A 21,795-nucleotide genomic window follows, 5' to 3' on the forward strand; every position below is an offset into this window, starting at 1 on the left:
AAATGCATACTAATAAGAAAAAGGCAAAATATTCCATCCCTTCGTCATTGTTCTCTGTAATAGCTAAGCTAAAAGGGAAAGTCGGTTGGACTTTGATGCTAGTCCAAAGTCCGATTTCAGTGAGTCTGAGCTTTGGCCGTTAGCCTCAAAACCGCCCCCCAAAGGTAATAATCACCATGGGGGAAGGGCAAAACCAAGAACCTATTGAACCTACGGGGATTAGTGTGAAAGGGTTGTTTTCGTCTTGTAGATCGGTATCCTCAGCTTCCTGAGGAAGCCTCGCCGAGCTGGATTGGGGAGAGAAACTGATTGGGGGTGGTGTCTTCGGTCTGAACGCTGCTGGGGGGGAAGGGCATGTTTGGGTTGGTGCGGGACCCACGGCTCGCTGTGCCACAGCCACAGGCGGCTGTACGTGATCCAGACACTGCCGAGGGAACAGCCAGCCTGGCGGACTGGGCAAAAGCCACCCGAAGGCTTTCTAATCCTTAGAAAGAGCTCTGTCCTTAACCCCGATAAATGCCTAGTGGAAAGCCCCGGATGAAGCAGCTGCGAGGCTTCCTGGCGTGTGGGACTGGCTTTATGACGACCCAGATGTTAACCCGCCGAATATGCCCGTTACCCAGGTCACGGTAAATGCCAGGGTTGAGGGGGCCCCTTTCACACGGGCGCCCCACGTAACCTCATTGTTACAAAACCAAAAAAACAGCTCTGGAAGCCTCCTCGAGTTTGCAGTCTCCGCTTCTCCTCGGGGTCTTACAGATGCTAATAGAAACCTTAGGTTAATTAACAAGCCAATGGGGAAAGTCACGGGACGCTCGCTTCCGAACCAGGTGGAAATTTTTTGTTATTAAGAAATCTGGTGAGTAAAGTGACTATTATTGATAGGTGCGAAACAAAAAGGAAACAGGAAGGGGATTCGTTCCGGTGGGTGGAAATTTTTACATGATTATTAAGAAATGGGTAAACTGGGTTTTTTGTTTAATATATGTAAGTTGCAGAATTAAAAAAAAGTATAGAAGGAAACAGACATTGATGGGGTTATGACAAAGGTTTTAATAAAGCACTACATGAGGTTGGTCAGGTCAGATGGATCCCTGTTAGTCTCCCAGCATTAAAGGGCCCCAAACCTGTTTCATTTACCCCTATTTGGAGAAATTTTACAAGCTGGAAGGCAAAAAATCACAATGAAATACCTGACCAGCAAGTGCTTGGGCCAATAGTTAGGCAGATTAATCAAGATAAGATGGACCCCCCTCACTGGGGATCCAAAGCCTTTAGGATGAGAGTGGGTAAAATGGCCAAAGAAGAGATTTCCAGGACTCTTTGTCATGGGAGCCCCATGAACTATGGTAACAAAGCCCACTGGTGAAGCCCTAACTCTTGCTTCAATAAGATTGAGAGATTGTAAACACCTAGGGTTGATAGGATTATGAAAGTTGGAATGTGTAAGCTGGTATTCTCTAAAGAAATTGTATTACCTTTACCTGAATGTTTTATAGGAATGAATATTAAGTGTGGTTGAGGAACACTTCCCTTACCCTATTGTAAAACCATAACCTGTTGATGAAGTCCTAACAGAAGCTACAGCTAGGAACAGAAGAGTTGATGGAATTACTGTAAAAGTTTGTAGGAGAATTTGTATGTTTGAATAGACTTTATGTGAAGTGGTTTTCTTTTCTCTGATTGTTAAAAGGCAAAATATTGGGGGATCGCTAAGGGATAGATGTTACATATCTGACTGGGGCACACTACCCCTACCTAGTATTGTAACGCAGAAGGCACGTATGCCTGCTCTTCAAGCAAAAGTAATTAGACATGCTAAATGGGAACCAGTGAGACGCCCGTGCACACATGGTGTAGGGTAGAAGCAGGAATGCTGGTAGAGACCAGTTCTCTGCAATAGCCCTTTTTAGGGTGTAGACTGGGGTTTATGGCAAGAGCCTGCGAGCGCCTCCCAGTGACCACTATTGGGACTCTGGAGACGATAATTTTGAGGGGCATTTACTATCTTGCTATTGGATATTATTATTTTAGTTTTTAGTTTTATTTATTTTAAGAGAAAGAGAGCAAGCAGGGGAGGAGCAGAGAGAGAAGGAGAGAATCCCAAGCAGGCGCTGTGCTACCTGGCTCCAACTGATGAACCGTGAGATCGTGACCTGAGCCAAAATTGAGTTGGACACTTAACCGGCTAAGCCACCCAGGTGCCCCGCTATTGGATATTATTGATTGAAGCCAGTCCTGTGACTGAAAGACATACGTGATCTTGAAACCTGAAATACCCACAATGTCTAGGATGGTGTTAGAGAAACACCTTTATGGGGATGGCAATGCCTGGAGAATGCAAGGGGGAGCTTGCTCATAGGCAGGGAGCCCCATTCCCCCTGGGACTGATTCTGGAGCCTTGTGAGTTGCTTACTGGATTCTGTCCTCACTTGGTCAATGCCCTATAAACAGCTCTTGACTGACTAAGAGCTGCTTGGTGTGTAGACAGAAATTCCATGGGGAAAGGACCACAGCTTGCTTGGAAGGCCTCCATTCTGCCTGGAAAAAGTAAAAACCAATCAGCTCAGTGGTCTGAATTGCATGCTATTTTGCTAGCAGTGATGGAAGAATTGAACAGTGATAAAAAAGCCTGTATGTTTGACTTTTTACTGACAAATGGTCAGTGGCTGGTGGTCTGGGCTTGTGGTCAGCAGGAGGGTAACAGACACGTGGCTTATTAAAGGGATGTCCATGCATGGCATAGCCCTATGGAAATTTGAGAGGTGCATTACAGTGGGACATATCAATGCCCATCAGAATCCCCTTCCAGGTTTGGAAGGGGATTGGAACAAACAAGCAGATACCCCCTGGGTTCCCTTCAGGTATCCACCTGGGTCCCCGAGATGAGTGGACACGGGGGGTCTGCAGCAATGCAGAGGTGGGCTGGTTCCAGACCTATTCCTCTTTGCCTCTTCTGAGACACAAAATATCCATAAGACCTGTTCCATTAGCAGAGGAGACAGAGCCTGCAGATGGCTGTGTGGCAGGTTCCCTGGTGGGAAGGCCCTGAACATAGCTGGCGAGAGAGACTCATGCTGGCAGTCCTGGGGCTACAAGTGGGTCCTGATAGGAATAGTCACTGACTCTAGACTGGGCTTTGCCTACCCAGCCCAAGGGGCAGATGCTCGGAGTGCTGTGAAAGAGCCAGATCCGAAGATACTGTGCTACTTTGGACGGCCCATTGTCATTTCTTCAGACCAAAGAATATACCTTATAGCTGATGACGTCCAACAGTGGGCAGGGGTATCCTCCTGAGAGTACTAGTTTCACAGAGAATGGAGTGGGGAATTAAACAGTGGTTGTCTAGGGTGGGTGGCTGGATGGCTCAGTCGGTTGAGCATCCGACTCTTGATTTCGGCTCAGGTCATGAACAGGGCTGTGGGGTCAAGCCCCACATTGGGCTCCAAGCTGAGCATGAAGCCTACTTGAGAGTCTCTCTTCCTGTGCCCCTATCCCCAACTTGCGCTCTCCTTTCTCTCTCTTAAAAACAAGACAAAAAACAGTGGTTTTCTAAAAGTGGAGGGGCAGGGGGGACCAGGTGGGAGAGAAACCCGTTTAGGAGGCTGGCTTACGAGGCCTTCACGGGTGTGTGTGCTCACTCGACACCAGTACGAGGAGGGCTGCAGGAATGTCCCCACTGGATAGATTCTTCTGTTTCTCTGCTGGATCTGGAGAAGAGGAGGGGTGGAAGGTGCTAGTATTCTTTGCTTTTCCACATCACCTCAACCTTCCCCGCCCCCCCGCCCCCCCCCCCCCCCCCACTTGATGCAGTGGTCACAGGACCCAGGACCACAAGGGCTAGATTTCTAAGCAAGAAACCGTAACTGTGTTTTTAACCTTTATGTCAGGATTCCTAAGGGCCTGATGGGGCAGGATGGCCGTCGTCCCTTCGGGCGAAATTGGGGCTGACAGTGAATGCAGCTATATTGCCTGGTGGCAAAGATAGCCCACTAGTTCTGCACGTGTGTAACCTTACCTTATCTGACTAGAGCTGGACTGAGGGGAAGTGACTTGCTAGACTAGTTTTGTTGCGTACAGTCTACACCAGCACAGTGAACGAACCCAATGTCCCTTCTAAAGGTGGAAATGTTTGGGTATAAATGGAGGGATGGAAAAATAGTAGCTGAGGGTAAGGGAATGAATACATGGGTTATGTAATGGGGGGTGGGGGGAGAGCCCAATATTACGTTAACATCTCCAAAGAGGCTCAGGGCAGGAGATAATCTTATTTCTTAGCTTGAGTGTACCAGATGCCTGAGAAGGTGAAGACCACTCTTGATTTGGGAACCTGACAGGATCGAATGGAAGCCTGCAAACCTGAGTGGCCTCTGCCTGGGAGACCTTTTCAAAATAGGATATGATGCTGGACAGGTAGTTATTAATGACTGGATGAGATTCTAGTGATGTGCCAGTATCTTTTGACTTTTATGATTGCTTTGCTGTTAGGGATCCGTGTTCGAAAACCAGGGGGGACCGTGATATTGTGGTTTATAATAAGTATATGTGGTCTTGGTCCCGTTTCTGGCACAGAACTCCTAAACCTTTTGGAATCTCCTCTTTGTAGTGAGCCCTAAATGTGTCTTTTGTTATGTTAATGGTGACTTGGACTGCACCTGTGGATGGGGGCTGGTCGCCAGGGGGACCGACCTTGTGATTGGAGGGGTGGGAATTTCAGTCCCACCTCTGATGGTTGGGGGCTGGTGTTGAATCAATCACCTTTGGCCATTGATTTAAACTAAAAGTCCGAGGTTCAGAGAGCTTCCGGGTTGGTGAGCACCCAGAGATGTGGGGAGAGTGGCGGGCCTGGAGAGGGCATGGAAGCTCCCCCCTCTGTTCCCCTCTTCCATCTGACTGCTCCTGAATTATATCCTTTTATAATAAGCCAATGATCTAGTAAGTGAAATGTTTCTCTGGGTCCTGTGAGCCATTCTAGCAAATGAATTGAACCCAAGGAGTAGCTTGTTGGGACCTAGCCAGTCAGAAGTACAGGTTACAACGTAGACTTGCAACTGGTGTTTGAGTTGAGTTACCAAGAACTCCTGTCTGGAGACAGTTGGTCAGAAGGACAGGTAACAACCTGAGCTTGCAACCGGCCTCTAAACTGAGGTGTGTGTGGGTGGGTGGGAGGGGGGCAGTCTTGTAGGACTGAATCCTTAACCTGTGGGATCTGATACTCCTTCCAGGTAGGTAGAGTCAGCATTGAGTTGAATTCTCAGACACCCTGTTGGCTTCTGAGAATTGTTCATCAGTGTGGGGAAAGCTGCCCCCCACCCCACACATTGGAAATTGTGTTTCAGTATACCCTAAAGACAAGAGTACTAGGAGGGTGCCAATGTTCTTACTACAGGACTCACTATAGCGGCCCTTATCCTACATTTCCCATCTGGCACTGCTCTGGGCAGCTTTAGCAGAAGATAACACGGACGAGAGAGGTGTTCACCCTAACCACTCCACAAAGCAGTAGGCGCCTTCTGCACCCTCCTCACGGTGCCCTCGGGCTACCAAGGCGGTAGTGTAATTGAGCTGGAGCTACCAGTACTCCCAAGGGAGGCTTCAGAGCGGCCCCCATGTCTGTGGTATCCAGCTGAGAGTAGTAGTGTGTCATGGGGTCTGTTGGATTGGACTTGTTCCTGAGTGCGTGTGACAATCCCTAGCAAGTCCTAGAAATAATCAGGTACGTCTTCTGGGGCTTTGAGGTCCTTGCACGACCAGGCGGCCAGGCAGTTGGGTTAGGCCTGGGTTTTGTTTTATGCAACCAACGGTGGACCTGGTTGCTGTGGAGTGGCAACTGCAGGAAGAAAAAGCTAGTTTCTTTCAGTTCCTCCTTAGTGTAGCCTGGGCTGGGGATCCATGATGGACCTTGTGAATATATGAAATGCCTAAAAATGAAACACTGTGTAAATATCTGAAAAGAAAGGTTTGTCAGGGACAGGAAGGAACCAGCGAAGGCCAAAGATCTGTGGTGGGAATGTGCTTGTCATGTTCAGGGAATGGTCAGGAGGCTGGTCGGTACAGAGAGTGAGGGGGGCAAAAAGGAACTGACCCTAGAGAGTTAATGATGGGGACTACGTCTGCTTTCCCAGATCGCTTCCCGCCCAAGCATTGTTTTAAACCTCACAGCTTTTTCAGACCGGGTCTTGGTTCCTTTGGTGATTCAGTTCCCTTAATACCTTAGTAGTCCTCTGATCTGTTCGCTTCGGATGTTGCCAGAGTTCTTTCCTGGACATAGTTGTAAAGTCTGCTTTGCGTATTTGCCTCCTCGTTCCTGTGCTGCTCCCTTTTGAAATGAACGGTGGCTGCCTTGGTGCCATCGCAAACAGCAGGCCCAGATGAGAAGGACCCCACCACTTTCCATCTACTTTTTTATTTTTATTTTTTTAACGTTTATTTATTTTTGAGAGAGAGAGCATGCGCGCAAGTAGGGGAGGGGCAGAGAGAAAGGGGGCAGAGGATCCCAAGCAGGCTCCGGGGACAGTGAGCGGAGCAATAGAGTTATTTGACAGAAAGTACTAAGCTCTCAAGAGTGAGAGGGGTCCCAAGTGGGTAGCCGCCGACGATTTCTGTCCCTGACTTTTTATTGGGATCTTACGAGAAAGTTTGTGAGAGACTACGCATGGCACCTAGCCTGGGCAGGTCTGGAATACCAGTATCCCACCCCTCCCCCGCTTTTTCAGCCTCCTACTTGTAGCTGCAATGTGCCTTCCTGAAGTTCTCTTATCTCTCCCTGCCTAATGTGAACCCTCAAGATCAAGACCTGAGCCAAAGTCAGACGCTTACCCAGTGGAGCCACCCAGGCGCACCGAGTCCCCCTATTTAACTAAGGAGTCTTATAAGTCTTTGTGTCAAGAGGTGACACAGTCCCTGAGCAACGGCAGGGTGGCTGACCCGATTATAGCTGTTAGGCTGGTACGAGGTAATGCGGCCAAATAGTTTTTAGATAGTATATTACTTACAGAGACAACATAAGATCAGATCAGCACGGTGTCATCTCCCCATGTCCCTAGCCCCACAGGGTAACACTGAACATGAAGAACCAAACGACGGACCACCAGAGTGGTAAGCCACTCTGCTGTGGAGCCAAGCTGTTTTATAGAAGGCCACAGAAGCTGCCAGCTGGATCCTAGCAGGGAGGTGGGGAAGCTAGAAAGCATTGCTCTCCCCCAGACCAGGGAGATGGATAAGAAACAGCCTTGTGGCAGTCTCCCACGAGATAGGGACGAAAAACAACACTGTATGTAGCAGCTGCCTGTTCTTATCTCCCCTTGTTCCAGGAGGAATCACAGAGGATTCTGCCCATGGGTTGAGTCAGACTGCAGACACCTTGTTTATGTGGCCTACATGGAGATGTGCAGAGTCATCACTCTGTCACGATGGAGCTGTTCCCTTACACTTTCGTTACACAAAGCCTTTTTCAGTATTCTTATTTGGGAGACAGGCGCAGTCTGCTTTTCTAATCTCGCATCCCCAAATTTCTTATTTCTGCACCTTAACCAGCCAAGCTTTTGCCTGAGCTTTTGTCTTTCTTGTAACGCCTTGCTTAAATACAGCAAGTAACTGTCAACACACGCTAACATCACTTTCCATCGTCCTTTCCTAAAGCTGTAGGCTCAGAAGGCACTTGGCCTGACTTCCTTTTATTATAGGTAACATCTGCTATTTAACAAGACTCTCCATCTTTCTTTTTTTTTTTTTTAGCTTTTTTTTTTGGATTCTCCATCTTTCTAGCCTCCAATATCATTTTTCTCGTTGTTCACTGGTTCAAACAACAAAAATTTCTTTATTGCTTATCCTATCATACCTGGTGGGTGAACAGGTCATTGGGACAGCCCTCCATGCTTTCATTCTGACAAGAGGCTTTGTTATCTTCAACACATGGCTACCAAGGTCAACCTTAGGGTTAAGGTTCAGAGCCATCTCTGTTACAGCAAGCTTCAAGTGGAGAAAAGCACACAGTATGCTTGGTAGGTTCACGTAGGCTGAAACTGGTACATGGAATCTATTCTCCCATTCCATGTGGCCACACCTAACTGCAAGGGAAGCTGGGAAGTGTCTGTCCAGGAAGAAGAGGAGACCATGGATTAGGTGAGTGGCTAAGAGTCTCTGCCACAGCGTGTTGTGGGATAGTGTTTTGGTAGTGCAGGTGGTGAGCAGTGGCTGAATTCTGGATTTCTGTACAAGGTAGGGACCCCAGAATTTGTTGATGTCAAGGGTTTTGGCCTGAAAAATTAGAAGAATAGAGTTGCTGTATGCCAAGATGGTAAAGGCTATCGAGAACTCAGTTTTAGGCATGCAGGTTTCCACTTCAAAGGAGTGATTGCGACTGAATATATAATGTGGGGCCCCTCAGTACATGCATGGTATTTAAAGCTATTAAACAACATAACTGCAAAGCTATATATAGTAATACTGAATTTCATTCATTCTACAAAGTACATTTTTTTTTTTTTTTACATCTAAAGATCTTTGAAATTGGAATGCATCTTACAACACTAAATACAGCCTTCAATTATGATTGACAGTGTTTTCTTTGTTAGTAGCATTTTAAATAGTGATGTGTCAGGGCACCTGGGTGGCTCAGTCGGTTGAGTGTCCGACTTCGGGTCAGGTCATGATCTCTTGGCTCGTGTATTTAAGCCCCGCATCGGGCTCTGTGCTGACAGCTCAGAGCCTGGAGCCTGCTTCAGATTCTGTGTTTCCTTCTCTCTCTGCCCCTCTCCTGCTCATGTTCTGTCTCTCTCTGTCTCTCTCTCTCTCAAAAATAACGTTAAAAAAAATTTTTTTTTGAATAATGATGTGTCTTCTAATTGATGGCACCCCAGATTCAATGAAACTAATAATAGTAAAGATGATGATATCAAGCACTTAATAGTGTGCATCAGACACTGTGTTAAGCTGCTTCCCTGATTATCTTTACATGTTGTTATAGGAACGTTAAGAACTCAGATACTGGGGCATGACTGCATGGGTCTGAATTCTGGCTCTGACATTACAAACCATGTGCCCTTGGCCAAATGCTTAATCTGTTTCTGCCCCCTGGGTGTCGTGTGTAAGAGATCAATCACTGGGTTCTACTTCCGAAGCCAAGACTACACTGTATGTTAACTAATTTGAGAATAAAAAAATCTGTGCCCTAGTTTCCTCATCTCTAAAATGGATGATAATAGTACCTAATTTATAGGTTTGTTATGAGGATTAAAGGAATTAGTACATGTGAAGTTCTTAGAACAGTGCTTACCACATGGTAACTGCTAAATTATTAACATTAACAAAATTAACATTGTTACAACTGTGGAAATTGTATGTGTGTATGTAAAAATTCATCAAGCGTGAAATCTTGCCATTTGCAACGACATGGATGGAGGTAGAGAGTATTAATGCTAAGCGAAATCAGAGATAACAATATGATTTCACTCATATGTGGAACTTAAGAAACAAAACAAACAAGCAGAGAAAAAAATAGAGAGCAAACCAAGAAACAGACTCTTAACTATAAAGAACAAACTGTTTACCAGAGGGGAGGTGGGTGAAATACATGGTGAGGATCAAGGAGTGCACTTGTGATCAGCACCTTGTGTTGTATGGACATGTTACATCACTATATTGTATACCTGAAACTAACACTGTATGTTACCTAACTGGAATTTAAGTAAGTTTTTATTAACGAAAAAACAAAAGAACAGGGGCACCTAGGCGGCTTACTCGGTTGAGCATCCAACCCTTGATTTGGGCTCAGGTCATGATCCCAGGGTTGTGTGATCGAGCCCCTGGTCGGGCTCCACACTGACATACTGAGTGTAGAGCCTGCTGGATATTCATTCCCCCCCCCTCTCTCTCCCTCCCCCGTCTGTCCCTCTCCCCCATTTGTGCTCTCTCTCAAATGATAAAAACGATTAAAAACACTTAAAAAAAAAAGTTTCAAGCAAAACAAAAAATCATCAAGCTGTACTGTTTCATGGATTTTACCCACATTATGGTGTGTATTTTACACCTCCGTAAAAAACCAAAACAGAAAAGTTTAGAGAAAAAGAGATCATCTGTCTTATAAATGAGAAAAAAAAGTTATGTGTACAACGATATTCATAGAGATATTTTTGTCTGAAATTAATATAGTTACTCCAGCTTTCTTTCAATTAGTGTCAGCATAGTACATCTTTTTCTGTCCCTTTACTTTTAATTTATCTGTGTCTTTATATTTAAAGTGGGTTTCCTATAGGCAACAAGTAGTTTGGTCTGGTGTTTTTTGTTTTTGTGCGCTTTGACAATTTCTTTCATTTGATACATTTAAACCATTGATGCTTACTGATACAGTTGGGTTAATATTTGTCATATTTGTTCCTGTTTTCCATTCACTGTCCTCATTCTTTGTGTTTTGTTTTTTGTCTTCTACTCTTTTTCTGCATTTTCTTTTCTTTTAAATGAGGTATAATTGACCTATAACATTGTATTAGTCTCAGGTGTGCAACATGAATCACTATTTGCATATATTGTGACATGATCACCACAGTTAATCCAGCTAACATACATCACCATACAAACTGAATTTTTAAAAAAATTTTTAAGATTTACTTTAACTCTCTTCAAATATCCAATACAATATTATTATTATTATTATTATTATTATTATTATTTTAGACAGAGCATGAGAGGGGGAGAAGGGCAGAGGGAGAGAAAGAGAATCTTAAGCAGGTTTCACGCTCAGAGTGGGGCCCACAAAGGGCTTGATTCCAAAATGCTGACATCATGACCTGAGCCAAAATCAAGAGTCTGACACTCAACCGACTGAGCCAGCCAGGTGCCCCTCTAATACAGTATTATTAACTGTAATCTCCATGCTGTAAACTATGTCCCTGTGCCTTATTTATTTTTTAACTGGAAGTTTATACCTTTTGACCCCCTTCATCCATTTTTCCCAGGCCCCCACCCCCCTACCTCTGACAATCACCAATCTATTCTCTGTATCTATGGGTTTTGTTTTTTTTGTTTTTGTTTTTGTTTTTTTTTAAGATTCCACATGTAAATGAGATCATATGGTCTTTCTCTTTTTCTGTCTGACTTATTTCACTTAGGCCCTCAAGGTCTATCCATGATGTCACAAAATGGCAAGATTTCATTCTTTTTATGGCTGAATAATATTCCATCGTGTATGTGTGTGTGCATGTGCGTATCACATTTTCTTTATTCGTCCATTAATGGACACTTGGGTTGTTTCCATATCTTGGCCTTTGTAAATAATGCAGTGAACATGGGGGTGCTGTATTCTCCAGTTATAACAGGACATTTTATTTTCAGTTTAATTTTAATTTTATTTTTTTAAATTTACATCCAAATTAGTTAGCATATAGTGCAACAGTGATTTCAGGAGTAGATTCCTTAATGCTCCTTACCCATTTAGCCCATCCCTCCTCCCACAACCCCTCCAGTAACCCTCAGTTTGTTCTCCATATTTATGAGTCTCTTGTGTTTTGTCCCCCTCCCTGTTTTTATATTATTTTTGCTTCCCTTCCCTTATGTTCATCTGTTTTGTCTCCTAAAGTGTTCATATGAGTGAAGTCATATGATATTTGTCTTTCTCTAATTTCACTTAAGCATAATACACTCTAGTTCCATCCATGTAGTCGCAAATGCAAGATTTCATTCTTTTCGATTGCCGAGCAATTCTCTCTCTATATATATATGCCGCATCTTCTTTATCCATTCATCCGTCAATGGACATTTGGGCTCTTTCCATACTTGTTGTTGATAGTGCTGCTATAAACATTGGGGTACATGTGCCCCCTTTGAAACAGCATCCCTGTATCCCTTGGATAAATACCTAGTAGTGCAATTGCTGGGTCATAGGGTAGTTCTATTTTTAGTTTTTTGAGGAACCTCCATCCTGTTTTTCCAGAGTGGGTGCACCAGTTTACATTCCCACCAGCAGTGCAAAAGAGATCCTCGTTCTCCGCATCCTCGCCAACATCTGTTGTTCCCTGAGTTGTTAATGTTAGCCATTCTGACAGGTGTGAGGTGGTATCTCATGGGGTTTTGATTTGTATTTCCCTGCTGATGAGTGATGTTGAGCATTTTTTCCATGTGTCAGTTGGCCATCTGGATGTCGTCTTTGGAGAAGTGCCTATTCATGTCTTTTGCCCATTTCTTCACTGGATTATTTGTTTTTTGGGTGTTGAGTTTGATAAGTTCTTTATATATTTTGGATACTAACCCTTTATCTGATAGGTCGTTTGCAAATATCTTCTCCCATTCTGTCGGTTACCTTTTAGTTTTGCTGATGGTTTCCTTTGCTGTGCAGAAGCTTTTTATTTTGATGAGGTCCCAATAGTTCATTTTTGCTTTTGTTTCCCTTACCTCCAGAGACGTGTTGAGTAAGAAGTTGCTGTGGCCAAGATCAAAGAGGTTTTTGCCTGCTTTCTCCTCTAGGATTTTGATGGCTTCCTGTCTTAACATTTAGGTCTTTCATCCATTTTGAGTTTATTTTTGTGTCTGGTTTAAGAAAGTAGTCCAGGTTCATTCTGCATGTCGCTGTCCAGTTTTCCCAGCACCGCTTGCTGAAGAGACTGTCTTTATTCCATTGGATATTCTTTCCTGCTTTGTCAAAGATTAGTTGGCCATATGTTTGTGGGTCCACTTCTGGGTTCTCTATTCTGTTCCATTGATCTGAGTGTCTGTTTTTGTGCCATTAACAGGACATTTTGTATGATTCTGTTTTCTTTCCTCTCAGCATACCAATTATACTCCTTTTTTAAATGATGGCCCTAGAGGGTGCAATATACATTTGAAACTAGTCCATATCCACTTTCAAGTAACACTGTATCACTTCATGATAGTTGCAAGTACCTAAGAATATTCCCAATTCCTCCCTTATATTCCTTATAACATTGCTGTTGTTTATATCACTTATCTGTAAGCTTATTAAATGTTGTGATTGCTATTATTATTGCTAACATTGTCACTATTATTATTTTGAACAAACTTATCTGTTAGATCCATTAAGCATAAAGATATGTTTTATTTTACCTTCATTTATTTCTTATCTAATGTTCTTCCTTTCTTTGTGTTGGTCCAAGTTTCCCACCTATATATTCTTTTTTTCTGATGCACTTTTGACAGGTCTGCTCTCAACAAGTCCCCTCAATTTTTGTTTGTCTGAGAGTGTATTTATTTCCCCTGCACTTTAGAAGGATAATTGGCTGGATATAGAATTCTGCGTTGGTGGTTTTTTCTTTCAACACTTTAAATATTTCACTCCACTCTTGTCTCTTCTCGTTTGCTTGGTTTCTGAAGAAAACTCCAAAGTAATTATTATTATTATTATTTTTTTGCTCCTCTGTTAAGTGGGGTGTTTTTCCCTCTGGCTTTTAAGATTTTATCTTTGTCTTTGATTTTCTATAATTTGAGGAGGGTATGTCTAGGTACACATTCGATTGGCATTTATCATGGTTGGTATTCTGAGCTTCCTGGATCTGTGGTTTGGTGCCATTAACATTAGAAGGTTCTCAGCCTGGGACGACTGGATGGCTCGGTTGGTTAGTGTCAGACTTCGGGTCAGGTCATGATCTCACAGTTCATGGTTCTAGCCCTGCATCGGGCTCTGTGCTGACAGCTCAGAGCCTGGAGCCTGCTTCAGATTCTGTGTCTCCCTCTCTCTCTGCTCCGACCCTGCTCACGCTCTCTGTCTCAAAAATAAATAAATATTTGAGAAAAAAAAGAAAAGAAAATTCTCAGCCATTATTACTTTAAATATTCCTTCTGTTCCTTTCTTTCTCTTTTTTTTTTTCCTTCTGTTATTCCCATTATGTGTATGTAACACCTTTTGCAATTGCCTCACAGTTCTTGGATATTCCATTCTTTTTATTTAATTTTTTCTCTTTGCATTTCAGTTTTGGAAGTTTATGTTAACATATTCAGGTTCATGCATTCTTTGGCCATGTCTGATCTATCAATGAGCCCATCAAAGGCATTCTTTTTTTTTTTTGTTAATTTTTTAAAATGTTTATTTGTTTTTGAGAGAGAGAGAAAGGATGAGCGGCGGCGGCGGGGGTGGGGGGGGGGGTGGTAGAGACAGAGGGAGACACAGAATCCCAAGCAGCTTTCAGGCTCTGAGCTGTCAGCATAGCTGACATGGGGCACGGGGCTGGAACTCACAAACTGCAAGATCATCACCTGAGCTGAAGTTGGATGCTTAACTTACTAAGCCACCCAGGCACCCCTTCTTTTTTTTTTTTAATGTTTATTTATTTTGAGAGAGAGAAAGTGGGGGAGGGGCAGAGAGAGCAGGAGAGAGAGAATCCCAAGCAGGCTCCGCACTGTTGGCTCTGTTGCAGGGCTCTGTCCCAGGTCGGCGAGATCATGACCTGAGCCAAAATCAAGAGTTGGACCCTTGACAGACTGAGCCACCCAGGCACCCCTCAGAACCATTCTTCATTGCTGTTACAGTGTCTCTGTTTCTAGCATTTCCTTTTGATTCTTTCTTAAGAGTTTCCAACTCTATGCTTACATTACTTATCTGTTCTTACATATTGTCTACTTTTCCCACTAGAGCTCTTAGCATGGTAATCCTAGACTTACAAAATTCCTGGTTTCATAATTCTCACATCTCATCCAAATCTGAGTTTGATTCTGATGCTTGCTCTGTCTCCTCATACTGTGGCTTTTGTGTATGTGTGTGTGTGTGTGTGTGTGTGTGTGTCTTTGGTATGCCTTGTAATTTTTGGTTGAATGTTGGAGATCATATACTGGGGAAAAGGAACTGTGGTAAATGGACCTTTAGTGATGTGGTAATAGTGGGGGGCATTCTATAGCCCTATGATTAGGTCTCAGTCTTCAGTGAGCCTGGGCCCCTGAGCTGTGCCCTTTATGAGTGCTTCTCATTTCTTTCCTTTCCCTCCAATTGAGGTGAAACACAAAGGCTAGAGGAGGCTGGGGCTGGAGTTAGAGAGACCCCCTCACCCCCTTAGGCTTACTTTCCCTTTCCCCCTACTGACAGGCAGGAGGCATATTTCTCTTGAAAATATGGTGGAGCTCCTAGAGTCGAATTATGGAGTTCCTCCCCCATAATCGGACTGGACCTTCCCCCAACTCTAACTCCCTCTCTCTCTCTTTCACACACACACACACACACACACACACACACACACACACACACACACACACTCCTGGTGTCTTGAACTCTAGCTTGTCCACACTGAGCCTCCAGTGATTCATCATTATAGTTTAAATTTTTTTAGCCTGGTACTAGTTTCCAGCTTTAGGCTTCGGTTCTAAGGCTTCTGCTGTAGTAAACTGGTAATTATCTGTATTTGCCTGTCTCTCGATTTTGGGAGTCCACAGCTCTGTGACCTTAAATTTCTGATGGATCTAAGAAGAGCTGTTGATTTTCATCTGTCCAGCCTTTCTGGTAAGGATGCCGGTAATGACTTCCAAGCTTCTTACATGTTGGACCAGAAACTGGAAGTCAGCATTTTCTTATAACAGCAAATGATTAAAAACATGCCAAATATGTATCATACATCAGTAAAGGACTGGTTATTTAAATTCTCATGCACACACCCAATGGAATACTATGTAATCAAAAAGGTCAGTTCTGCATGTCCTGATATGGAAAGATTTGCAAGATATTTTAAGTGACAAAATGCAAGGTACAGAAAATAAATAGCATGAATGAATGTTCTTCGCTGAATGTTCTTTGAAGGGAATAAATGTTTGTTTTAAAAAAGGATAGGGGCGCCTGGGTGGCTCAGTCGGTTAAGCGTCCAACTTCGGCTCAGGTCATGATCTCGCGGTTCGTGAGTTCGAGCCCCGCGTCGGGCTCTGGGCTGACGGCTCAGAGCCTGGAGCCTGCTTCGGATTCTCCCTCTCTCTCTGACCCTCCCCTGTTCATGCTCTGTCTCTCTCTGTCTCAAAAATAAATAAAAACGTTAAAAAAAATTAAAAAAAATAAATAAAAAAGGATAGATACCCATATCTACTATCTTAAAAATAAGTAAAGGAAATGTAATTTCAGAAGATTAGCAGAAAATACACCAAAATTATAGCAATCACATTTTAGCATTATAGAGGTTGTTTTTATTTGTTTTTCAATTTTCCAAACTTTCTTAATTTGGTTACATTATTTCTATAGTTTTTTAGAGGAGTATTCATATGAAAAAATCTGGAAGATAATACACAAAAATGATAGTGGTTATTAGTTTTGGTGATGGAAGTAAGGAAAATTTCTCCCATTTGCCAGACATTTTGTAATTTTATATTACATATACAGTAATGTTTATTTGTGACACACATGCAACTTTTATTTTGTTTAAATATCTGGTGTCCAGGTTAGGCTTGGACCAGGTTGCTTATACCACTTGTTACACTAGCATTCGTAGCACACATTTAAAAACTATTATAGGAGCTCCTGGGTGCCTCGGTGGGTTAAGCATCCGACTCCGGTTCAGGTCATGATCTCGTAGTTCGTGAGTTTGAGCCCCGGCATCAGGCTCTTTGCTGACAGCTCAGACCCTGGAGCCAGCTTTGGATTCTGTGTCTCCCTCTCTCTCCCTCACCTGCTTGCTCTCTCCCCCCTCCCCAAAATAAACATTAAGAAAAAAGCTATTATAAATCAGTATTTTGATATACAGTCCCTTATTTGTTGAAGGACTTGGTAAAGCAGAAAAGAGTGGCTGATTTGCAGACAATGTAGTTTTTCTCCAGTCTTTGAGCAAATTGAGTGAGCGATACAGCCACAAATAGCACCTTCTGCAAATGGCTACTTGAGTTTGCAAACCCAAGAGCAGAGCACTGATGTCCTCTCTATTACCTAGATCAACCCAAAAAGAAGTCCTGAAATGGGCCCAAAAATAAAAAGAAGGGAAAGAATTGATGCTATTTGACAAATCGTCATTTGCATGCTTTCTAAAAAAAATAAATTTTATCTAAAAGAAAGAGGCAAAACATGTACAGAAGAGCCAAGAAAGAATAGCTGTTTCTAGCAGTCAAAAATGCAATGCTTAGACGACAAATGTAAACGAAAGCAAAAAACCAGAAACCTCACCAAATTTGGTTGAAAGAAAGCCTCTTTGTATTTGTGAAAAATTTGAATTGCAGAGTGTATTTAGAGAAATAGCACTTTATTGCATCTTCTATGTAGAACGTGATTATATGTATTAGAATATGTACAATTGACAGTTGAACAATAGAGGTTTGAACTGTGCAGATCCACTTATACGTGGGTTATTTTTGATAAATACAGTAGAGTACCGTAAATGTATTTTCTCTTTTTTTGATTTGTTTAAAGTAACATTTTCTTTTCTCTAGCTTATGTGACTGTAAGAATCCAATATAAGATGCACACACATACTATGTGTTAATTGTTTATGTTATCAGTAAGGCTTCTGGTCCACAGTAGGCTAATGGTAGTTAAGTCTTTGGGGAGTCAAGTTTTATGTGGATTTTTGACTGCTTGTGGGGGGGGGGGTCGGTGCCCCTAAACCTATGTTGTTCAAAGGCCAGCTGTATGTTATATATTCCTAGCAGATGAATTCTTCCCTGACTTCCTGAAAGAAGTAAATCCCAAACTTTAGTAGCTGCAGTAGTGAAACCGAGCCCTCAAGTCATTCTTAGGCTTTTCTCAGATGCCTTAGAGAAGCTGTGTTAATTGCTAAGAATGATTTAGGAGTTTAGTTGTTTGTTGTTGTTGTTTTGAGGGAGAGACAGAGAGAGGGACTCTAACTCATGAAACTGTGAGATCATGGCCCAAGCAGAAACCGAGTTGGATGCTCAACCAACTGAGCCACCCAGGTGCCCCCAGGAGTTTAGTGTTTTTTTTTTTTCTAAGTTTGCTTATTTATTTTGAGAGACAGAGACAGCGTGGGGAGGGGAGGGGTGGGGGGGGGGGAGAGAGAGAGAGAGAGAGAGAGAGAGAGAGAGAGAGAGAGAGAGAAAGAAAGAGAGAAAGAGAATCCCAGCCAGGCTCCACACTGTAAGCGCAGAGCCAAACTCAGGGCTCAAATCCATGAAACTGAGATGATGACCTAAGCCGAAACTGAGAGTCAGATGCTTAACCGACTTAGCCACCCAGGCGCCCCCCAGGAGTTTAGTATTTTAACAGATTTTTCTAAAATTTCAAAAGAACTGTACTGAGAGACAAGATTGTAAATGATTCTTACAATTTTGTTTATACTATTGATTTGATTAATGCCTTTTAAAAAAAATCTAATGAATGATAGGGCAAGCATAGAATTCTAGACTGTTTCTGTCTGAATACCATGTTCTAATTTAGTAAGTTCCAAATTAATTATGTTGAAGTATATGAAGTAGTAGCAAATGAGGATATTTATGAGCTTGCGGTATTGTGATTTATAAGAAATACATATTTGGTCATTCAGATGACCAAAATATATTTCTCATATCTTTGGTCTTTCTCCAAGGTTCCTGGCTCCTAGCTCCCAAAATCCTTGGAATTTCCTGAGCAGTAAGAGCAGTGGGAACATCTTTTGTCCTAATATTTGGCCTTTTGTCCTCAGTTCCTGAAACTTTATGGCTTCAGAGCCATAAAGGTGAAATGGGTGTCTTGTTATTCATAACAAGCACCTCTCCACCACAACTGGGTTCATGTTAATGAGGTGACTTCTGGAAAGCACCTAAAGATGGGGGTTCCAATCTTCAGGGAACAGAGAGGGACTGGAGATTGAATAGATCACCGATGGTCAATAAGTTAATCAACCTTGTCTGTGTAATAAAGCCTCCATAAAAACCCGAAAGTGAGAGGGTTCAGAGAGCTTCCAGGCTGGTGAATGAATGGAGATATGGGAGGATGGCATGCTTGGATAGGGCATGGACTCTCCATGCCTCTTACCCACCTGTCCTGCCCCTATGCATCTTTTCTATCTGGCTGTTCTTGAGTTACGTCCTTTTATATAGTAAGTCAGTAATCTAGTAAGTAAAATGTTTCTCCAAGTTCTGTGAATTGCTCTTGCCAATTAATGGAACCTAACGAGGGTGTCACGGGAACCTTTGATTTATAGGCCATGTGGACGGAAGCGTAGGTGACATCCTGGATTTGCATTTGACATCTGAAGTGGGGTGAGGTGGGCAGTCTTGTAGTGTTGAAATTAGTGATCAGAACCTTGCAGCTTAATATAGTGTTTACTTTATAATGACATAAGCAATGATATTTCCAAATTAGAGTGGACTTTGAGGGAACTCTATCAAAAGGAAGAGTTGGTTGAAAATTTGCCTTTTTTTTTTTTTTTAAACAAAATTTCCAGGCTGGCCACGAGGAAATAGAGAGGGTGTACTAAGGCAGAAAGCAAAATGGAGCTGAAGTTTCACCAGGCTGCAACCACGTAGAGAGAATGTAGTAAGAATTTGGGTTGGTGTTTGAATGACCAAATGGGTGGTCTGGGTGACTGCAGTGCAATTTTGATTGTAAAAATGGTTGAGAAAACCAGGTTGACTTTGCAGGTTCACTTTTTTTTTTAAAGTTTATTTATTCGGGGCGGGGAGGGTGGGGGGAGAGTGCATGCTGACAAGCAGGGGAGGGGCAGAGAGAGGGAGAGAATCACTGGCATCATGGAGCCGGATGTAAGGCTGAAACTCATGAACCATGAAATCATGACCTGAGCTGTAACTAGGAGTCGGTCGCTTAACCGACTGAGCCACCCAGGTGCCCCACTTTTATTTATTTATTTATTTATTTATTTTTTCAACTTTTTTTTTTTTTTTTTTTTTAATTTATTTTTGGGACAGAGAGAGACAGAGCATGAACGGGGAAGGGGCAGAGAGAGAGGGAGACACAGAATTGGAAACAGGCTCCAGGCTCCGAGCCATCAGCCCAGAGCCTGACGCGGGGCTCGAACTCACGGACCGCGAGATCGTGACCTGGCTGAAGTCTGACGCTTAACCGACTGCGCCACCCAGGCGCCCCCCACTTTTATTTTTTTTTAATGTTTATTTATTTCGGGGCGCCTAGGTGGCTCAGTCGGTTGGGCGTCCGACTTCGACTCCCTTATCTATAGAATTTTGGAATTTGTAGCCCTGAAAGTATTAAATAGTATCAAGCACTTACCTAGGAAGTTCTGTTCTTTTTTTTTTTTTTTTCTTTTTAATTGAAGTGTTGTTGACACATGTTATATTAGTTTCAGGTGTATAACATGGTGTTCCACAACTCTACATTTTGCTATGCTCATCACAAATGTAGATACAATCTATCAGTGTACAACACTGTTACTGTACCTTGACTATATTCCCTGTGCTGTACCTTTCATCCCTGTAATTTTTTCATTCCATAACTGGAAGCCAGTTCCTTTCACTCCCCTGCCCCCCTTTTTGCCTACCCTCAGCCCCCTCTCCTGTGGCAATCACCAGTTTGTTCTCCACATTTATGGGTCTGTTTCTGTTTTGTTTTGGATTTTAGATTCCACGTATAAGTGAAATCCTATGATATTTGTCTTTGTCTGACTTATTTCACGTTGTGTCTGTTCCTGAAGATAAGTGTCCTAGTAAACAATGAGTATACTTATTAAGCATTTCTGGTTGGACAAATAAGAGTGCAATGGGAAATTTTATGAGGAAATGTAATATAATAAGGCTTTGCCCTACCAAGACAGAACCAGGAAGTAAAAAATTACAGTTTTAAAGGTAAAGGGCAGGTGTTAGAAAAGAGAAACAAGGGGCGCCTGGGTAACTCAGTTGGTCGAACCCTGCTTCTGGGTTTCGGTTCAGGTTATGATCTTCAGGTCATGATCCCAGGGTTGTGGGATTGAGCCCTGGGTCAGGCTCTGCGTTGAGCATGGAGCCTGCTTGGGATCCTCTCTCTCTCTCTCTCTCTCTCTCTCTCTCTCTCTCTCTCTCTCTCTCTCCTTCTCCCCCCCCCCCCCCGGCCCCATCCCCTGCTCATGCTCTCTCTCTAAAATAAAATTTAAAAAAAATATTAAAAACAAAACAAAGGAAATAAGAAAGAATGCCTGGACTATATGGACATTAAGGAGCTTGCACTTTGGCATTGAACCTATTCTTTTAACTTGGAATTGTTCATTGCCTATCCCATTAACTGAGTGGATGTCAGAGGTGTCAAAAGTGGGCAGTCCTGCATGCCACACACCTCCTGGGAGCCAAGGTGCACATGGTAGCTTCACAGAGCATAGGAAAGAGTGAGTTGCTGGTGAGTTGATAGACTTGATAGACTAAGTCCCCCTAGAACAGCTGGTGGGAGTGTAATTTATAGGCTAAACCACATGAAATTGAATTTTTTCCCACTTTTGAAAGATTGTGGTAAAATATATATATATATTACATAAAATAAATCATTTTAACCATTTAAAAAAAATTTTGTTAATGTTTATTTTTGAAAGAGAGCACAGGAGGGGCAGAGAGAGGGAGACAGAAAGCCTGAAGCAGGCTCCACACTGACAGCAAAGAGCCTGATGTGGGGCTCGAACTCACGAACTACAAGATCATGACCTCAGCCAATGTCTTAAGCGACTGAGCCATCCAGGCACCCCCATTTTAACCGTTTTTTAAGTGTACCTTTTATTGGCTTTGAGTAGATTCACAACATTGTACAGCCATCAACAGCTTTCACTTCCAGACTTTTTCATCATCCCAAACAGAAACACACCTTACCCATTAAACAGTTCCCCTTCCCTCCTCCTCCAGCCCCTGGTAACCTCTGTTCTGCTTGCAGTCTATGAATTTTTCTGTTATAGGTGCCTTATTAAGTGGAATCCTACAATATGTGACCTTTTGTGTCTGGTTGCTTTCACTTAGCATGTTTTC

General features: G+C 42.9%; 1 protein-coding gene across 1 annotated transcript in view; it reads left to right on the forward strand.

Moving 5' to 3' along the window:
• Positions 1–763: 763 nt before the first annotated feature.
• USP9X (ubiquitin specific peptidase 9 X-linked) overlaps positions 764–21,795 on the forward strand; it is a 154,308-nt gene continuing 133,276 nt past the window's right edge. Inside the window, exon 1 of the mRNA XM_042974466.1 lies at positions 764–859. The gene's annotated coding sequence lies outside the window, so the exon portion shown is untranslated. The remainder of the gene's footprint in view (positions 860–21,795) is intronic.

The sequence above is a fragment of the Panthera tigris genome, chromosome X, assembly GCF_018350195.1.
Source record: "Panthera tigris isolate Pti1 chromosome X, P.tigris_Pti1_mat1.1, whole genome shotgun sequence".
Lineage (NCBI taxonomy): Eukaryota > Metazoa > Chordata > Mammalia > Carnivora > Felidae > Panthera > Panthera tigris.